Source organism: Phaseolus vulgaris, unplaced genomic scaffold (genome assembly GCF_000499845.2).
Source record: "Phaseolus vulgaris cultivar G19833 unplaced genomic scaffold, P. vulgaris v2.0 scaffold_12, whole genome shotgun sequence".
Classification (NCBI taxonomy): domain Eukaryota; kingdom Viridiplantae; phylum Streptophyta; class Magnoliopsida; order Fabales; family Fabaceae; genus Phaseolus; species Phaseolus vulgaris.
This window is the reverse complement of record NW_027174081.1, coordinates 1,024,943-1,031,591: the sequence shown is the minus strand read 5'-3', so window position 1 is coordinate 1,031,591 and position 6,649 is coordinate 1,024,943.

Below are 6,649 nucleotides of genomic sequence, written 5' to 3'. Positions count from 1 at the left end.
GAAAAACGATGAGGACTTAAAAACTTTAACTGAAAGCATGCGATATATCTTTTCTTGCCTTAAATCACTTACAAGTGACAAGGTCTTTCTTCAAAACTCTTGGAAAAAAGCAAACATGCAATCTGAAAACGCCTCATACTTCGAAAACTCTTCTTTTATTGGGTGGCCTCATTAAAAACCCTCCTTAGGGAAAAAAGAGTGCCCCCTTCAAACTGTTTTAACAGAGACATTGTAATATAACCTTTGTGTTTGTCTTTACTTACAAAGCTCTTAACTATAGTACAACTTCAGGTGTGTGGCGTTCCAGGTGCGAGGAATCGCCCCTCCTTCCAGCGTCTCTAAGCGGTAGGCTCCGTTCCCGAGTGCCTCGGTTATTCTGAACGGTCCAGTCCACTTGGGTGACAGTTTATTCTCCATCTCGTACTGGTGGGCCTTCCTCATCACCAGATCGCCTTCTCTAAACTGCCTTGGCATCACCTTCGAGTTGTATCTTCGTTCAACCCTTCTCTTCACAGCTTCAGCCTTCAACCTCGCCTCTTCCCTGACCTCATCCAGTAGATCCAGGTTCAGCCTTCTTTCTTCATTCGAGTCTTCCTCTACGAAGTTCTGGAATCTCGGCGAGCTCTCCTGGATCTCCACCGGAATCATGGCATCACACCCATAGACCAAGCTGAACGGGGTCTCATGGGTTCCTGACTGCTCGGTGGTGTGGTACGCCCAGACTATACGGGGCACCTCCTCAGCCCAACTTCCCTTGGCTTTCTCAAGCCTTCTCTTCAAACCTCTCGACAACACCCGATTAGCTGACTCCACCTGGCCATTTGTCTGAGGGTGCTCGACGGATGCAAACACTTGTTGAATTCCCACCCCATCGCAAAGCTTCTTCAACAGGTGGCTTGCAAACTGCGTCCCATTATCCGACACCAGGCGTTTAGGCACTCCAAACCGGCACACGATGTTCTTCCACACGAAACCTTCGATCTTGTGTGCGGTGATCTGGGCCACTGGTTCTGCTTCAATCCACTTGGTGAAATACTCAATCGCCACCACCAAGTACTTCATCTGCCTGATCGCCAGCGGGAAAGGTCCCAGGATGTCGATTCCCCAAGTATGAAACGGCCAAGGGCTATAGATCGACTTCAACTCCTCGGGAGGTGCCTTATGCCAATCGGCGTGCTGCTGGCATTGTTTACAACATTGGGCATATTTCTTGCAATCTTCTCTCATGGATGGCCAGTAGTAGCCTGCACGGAGAGTCCTCGCGGCCAGAGCTCGACCCCCGACGTGGCTTCCGCATATACCTTCGTGGAGCTCCACCATGATTCTCGTGCACTTCTCGCCGTGTATACATTCCAGGAGTGGGTGAGTGAACCCAAACCTGTACAGATCGCCATCGATCAACGTGTACTTGCTGGAATTTTTCTTTACCTTCCTAGCTTCTGTTGGATCCAGTGGGAGGAGGCCATCTGCCAGGCACCGCTTGTACTGTGTTATCCAAGTGTCTGGCTCATGGGCGGCGCAGACCTGCATCACGTCCACCTTCTCTCCTCGACATGCTCTAATTCTCGGCGATCTCAGAGTTTCTTGCGTCAAGGACTTATGGCTTCTCGCTGCTCTCTCCGTCGACTTGCTTATCTGAAAGACCAGGTGATCTGCTACAAATGCCCTTGGCGTCTTCAGAGTTTCTTGAATCACCGTCCTCTGCCTACCCCCCTTGCCTGAGCTGGCAAGCTTAGCAAGCAAGTCAGCTCGGGCATTCTGCTCTCTGGGCACATGTACTACTTCAAAGGAGGCAAAGGAACTCTTCAATTCCTGCACATACGCCAAGTAAGCCGCCATTTGTGGATCTTTAGCCTGGAACTCGCCTGTTACCTGCCCCGTGACTAGCAGCGAGTCACTCTTAGCCATCAGCACCCTAGCTCCCATCTCCTTGGCCAGCAAAATTTCGGCGATCAGCGCCTCATACTCTGCTTGATTGTTGCTGGCTTTGAAGGCGAACCTCAGAGATTGTTCGATCAGCACGCCGTTGGGTCCTTCCAATATGACTCCAGCACCGCTGCCCTGCTGGTTCGACGATCCATCCACCGAAAGTACCCAACGGAAATCGTCCCCTTCAACCCGCGTCGCCTCTGATGAGAGCTCAACCACAAAATCTGCAAAGATTTGCCCCTTGATCGGGCCTCGGGGCTCGTACTTAATATCAAACTCCGACAACTCTACCGCCCACTTCACCATCCTTCCCGCAACGTCGGGTTTCTTCAAGACCTTCTGGATGGGTAGGTCAGTCATCACCAGTATCGTGAAACTGTGGAAGTAGTGGCGCAACCTCCTCGCCGAAAACACCACAGCCAGCGCAGCCTTCTCCAGGGCCTGATATCTCGTTTCTAGGCCCTGCAACACCTTGCTCACGAAATAAATAGGCTTCTGAGCCTGATCTTGATCCTGGGCGAGCACCGCACTCACCGCCCTCTCAGTCACAGCAAAATACAACCTGAGAGGGATTCCCGCCAGCGGTTTGCACAGAACCGGCGGGCTCGCCAGATACTCCTTCAGTTTGACGAAAGCTTCCTCGCACTCTTTCGTCCAAGCAAACTTATTATTGCGCCGCAGACATTGAAAATAGGGATGCCCCTTTTCTCCGCTAGCTGACACGAAGCGAGATAGGGCTGCCATCCGACCTGTTAGCTGCTGGACTTCTTTCACCGTAGCCGGGCTCCTCATCGCCAAGATGGCGGCACACTTGTCTGGGTTGGCTTCTATTCCTCTTTCAGTCAAGAGGAAACCCAAAAACTTTCCAGCCTCCACGCCGAAAATGCATTTCTCCGGGTTGAGCTTTAACTTGAACTTGGCGATCGTCGTGAATAATTCTTCCAAGTCTGCCACGTGCTTGCTTTTTTCCTGCGAGGTAACGACCATGTCATCGACGTAAGCTTGCACGTTCCTTCCCAGCATTGGTGCAAGTACTCGATCCATCAGCCTCTGGTACGTGGCCCCGCGTTCTTCAGCCCAAACGGCATCACCTTATAGCAGCAGCACGATCTCTCCGTCATGAAGGCTGTTTTCTCTTCATCCATGGGATGCATCTTGATCTGATTATATCCTGAGAAGGCATCCAGGAAACTCAGCAACTTACACCCTGCAGCACTATCAACCAGGGCATCTATGCTTGGTAAAGGATACGAATCCTTTGGGCAAGCTTTGTTCAGGTCGGTGAAATCGACGCACATGCGCCATTTCCCGTTACTCTTCTTCACCAGCACGACATTTGCCAACCATTCAGGGTACTGGACTTCCCTGATGTGGCTTGCAGCGAGGAGTTTATGTGTTTCGTCCCTGATCGCCTGCCTCCTCTCCTCGTTGAATTTTCTTCTCCTTTGTCGCACCGGTCTCACCAAATTGTCCATCGCCAGATGATGGCACAAGAAGTCGGGATCAATCCCGGGCATGTCCGAAGCGGACCATGCAAATGCGTCCAGATGCCGCTCAATCACCTTGGCGATCTGGTCCTGGAGATCGACCTCCAGAGATCTTCCTAGCTTGAAGATTTTTCCTCCGATCTCCTTTTCGAGCCACTGCTCGACAGGTTTAGGCCTGGATTCTCTGGCGATCACCGCCCTGGCGATTCCCTGTTCCCTTGCTTCCTCGGGGCGATTCCGCGCCTCTTCCTCCTCCAGGCCAGCATTCCTCTCCCCTAGCTCAGCGTCTATCATCTCCACATCTCTTCCGGCAGCCTCCTCTGTTGCCGTCGATCTGGGCTTCACACCGGGAGGTGGGGTGGTTGTTACATAACTCACTGATCTTTTGTTTTTCAGGCTATTCTCATAGCACCTTTTCGCTTCTTTCTGATCAGACTTGATCGTGATCACCACCCCTTCCATGGACGGCAACTTTACCTTCATGTGCCAAGTCGACGGAATGGCGCCTATCCTGTTAAGTGTGGGCCTTCCCAACAGGATGTTATATGCTGAGGGGGCGTTTACAATGAGGTACTTGATTTTCTCCGTCCTCGACCCAGCCTCATCTGTAAACGTGGTTCTCAGCTCAATGTACCCCCTAACCTCCACCTGGTCACCAGCGAACCCATATAGGCACCCTTCATAGGGCCTTAGCTGGTCAAGGGGCAACTCCAGCTGCGTGAAAGTCGGCCAGAACATCACGTCTGCCGAGCTTCCTTGGTCCACCAGAACTCTGTGGACCTTCCTTCCCGCTGTGACCAACGAAATAACTATGGGATCGTTGTCATGAGGCACAACGTCCCGAAGATCCTGCTTGGTGAACGTAATGTCCACTTCCGGCGAGTGATCTTCAAACATATCCACTGTCATCACCGATCGCGCGTACTTTTTCCTCTGCGATGCGGTGCATCCACCACCTGAGAAACCCCCTGCAATGGTGTGGATCTCCCCGTGGATAGGCATCTCGTGTTGCTGGGCTTCTCCACCTGCTGGCTGGGAACTCGATGCTCCCCCCGTCCTCCTGTCCAGCAGATAGTCATTTAGGAACCCGCTCTTAACCAGATCGTCGAGCTGATATCCCAAAGACAAACACGAGTCCAAGGTGTGGCCAAAACATTGGTGGAACTCGCACCAGGCGTCCGGCTTTGACCCCAGCACCTTGTCGCCCACCTTCTCAGGCGCTTTCAACCTAGCAGAGATATTAGGAATGGCGATTAGATCCGCTAATCCCATGACAAACTTGTGCTTAGGCGGGCGATTGTATTCCCGGCGTGCTGGTTGCTGGCGCCCCTGGCTCCTTCCCTTGTTCCTCCTGTCGTAAGGATGGCGAGTCCTTTGGTCCTTTCTGGCCGCCGCCGCTGTTTCCAGCACCCTCTGCGGCTGGATCCTGGTCTGGGCGCGTGGCCTGGCGGGAGCCACGCTGCCTCTCTTCTCGGCGACTTCACTCTCGTCGGCGATGTGAGCCACCGCAAGTCGCCTGACTTCAGCAAACGTCGCGGGGTGAGCCCTGATCAAGGCCTCGCAGAATGGTCCTGGCTGCACGCCCTTCTTGAAGGCATAGACCAGCATTTCTTCATCCTTAGCCAGCGATCTGACCATTTGCGCTCCAAAGCGATTTAGGTAGTCTCTGAGGGACTCCCCATGGTACTGGCTTATATCAAACAGATCATAAGACACCCTGGGCGGTGCCTTATTCACGATGTACTGCTCGACAAAGATCTGCGAGAACTGTTGAAAACTGGTTATGTGGCCGTTAGGCAGGCTCACAAACCACTCCATCGCCGTTCCCTGGAGCGTACTCACGAACATCTTGCAGTAGACGGCGTCTGACCCTCCCGACAGCATCATCTGCGTGTGGAACGTGGTCAGATGAGCCTCTGGATCCTCCACGCCGGTAAAGACAGCCTTAACCGGAACCACGCTCGTGGGAATAGGCGTGTCGGTAATCGCCTGAACAAAAGGCATTGGGAAAACACGAGGTGGCGTCGACGGCGCCACCTCTTCAGCAGAAGAACGTCCTTGCTGCTCCATAAGAGCTTGACGCAGCTCCTCAGTCACCTTGCTAAGCTCCTCGTTCCTGGCGCGAGAGGCGACCAGGTCCTCATGTATTCTCGCCTGCTCTACGCGTGAGGCTTCTACAGTTGCCTGCAACGAGCGCATCATCTCTGCCATCTGCGCCATGGTCATGGCGGCGTCGCCTTCAGCAGCGACAGGCACCACGGGGCTTGAACGATTGCTTCTCATTTTTCTCATGAACTTCAGTGAATCACAGGAATGCAGCGAACAACACTTCAACCACGATCGAATCAGCGATCAAGAAAACTCAAGAACACCGTAAACCTTCGAAGAAAACCACAACTTCACCAGAAACCAACGTTTCCCCGCGGACAACCAAACGAGCGAAAGAACTCGAACTTCCACCAAACAGATTGCGCGTAAGCAGCAGAAAACCTCACTCCACCGATCGAAAAGCCAAACGAATGGTACAAAACGCAAATTCACCGAACAAAACTCAAACAAACAGCGAACGATGGTTGCACCAGCACACAACCACGCAGAAAACTTCGAAAACTTCTAAGAACTCACGCTGTGGATGGGAGCAAGTTTTACACGGCCCCACGGTGGGCGCCTGATGATCCTGCCTGTTGACCGGAACGCTGGAAACTGCCTCGTCAAAGGATCGACGTGCGCACCGCTTCTCACCTCCGTTCCTCTTCGGGATCTACCTCAAGAACCTGCAAAGAAACAGTACGGCGCCGCTGCGGCCGATCGCACTCCAACGCTCAAGTCAGTGACGGTATCACCAAATACTAAGAGAACAAGAACCGTGCAAATCCTCTCTCACAGTCAGCTCTATCACTCGCAAGCGTAAAGTGTATAAACTGAACGTGCGTACCTCAGAAAGTTTGTTAAGAACTCTTATATACCTGGTAGCTTTCTCTCTCCTGGCAGTTACAGACTTGGACACGTGGCTCGCATCCAACTGTACACGTGCCATCATCTGGAGGCTCCCTGACTTGGCGCTGCTTCTACTTTCATTTTGGCTAAGTTACTTATGCATGGTACTGCCCAGTGCATAGCTAACTTGGGAGTGCGATCTCTACTGGAACTGGCGAGTTAGGGGTCTTCATACACCTTCCCTGTGGTCTCGCCGGCCGCCTTCACAATCTGCTTCTCCTTCATCTTTGGCGATG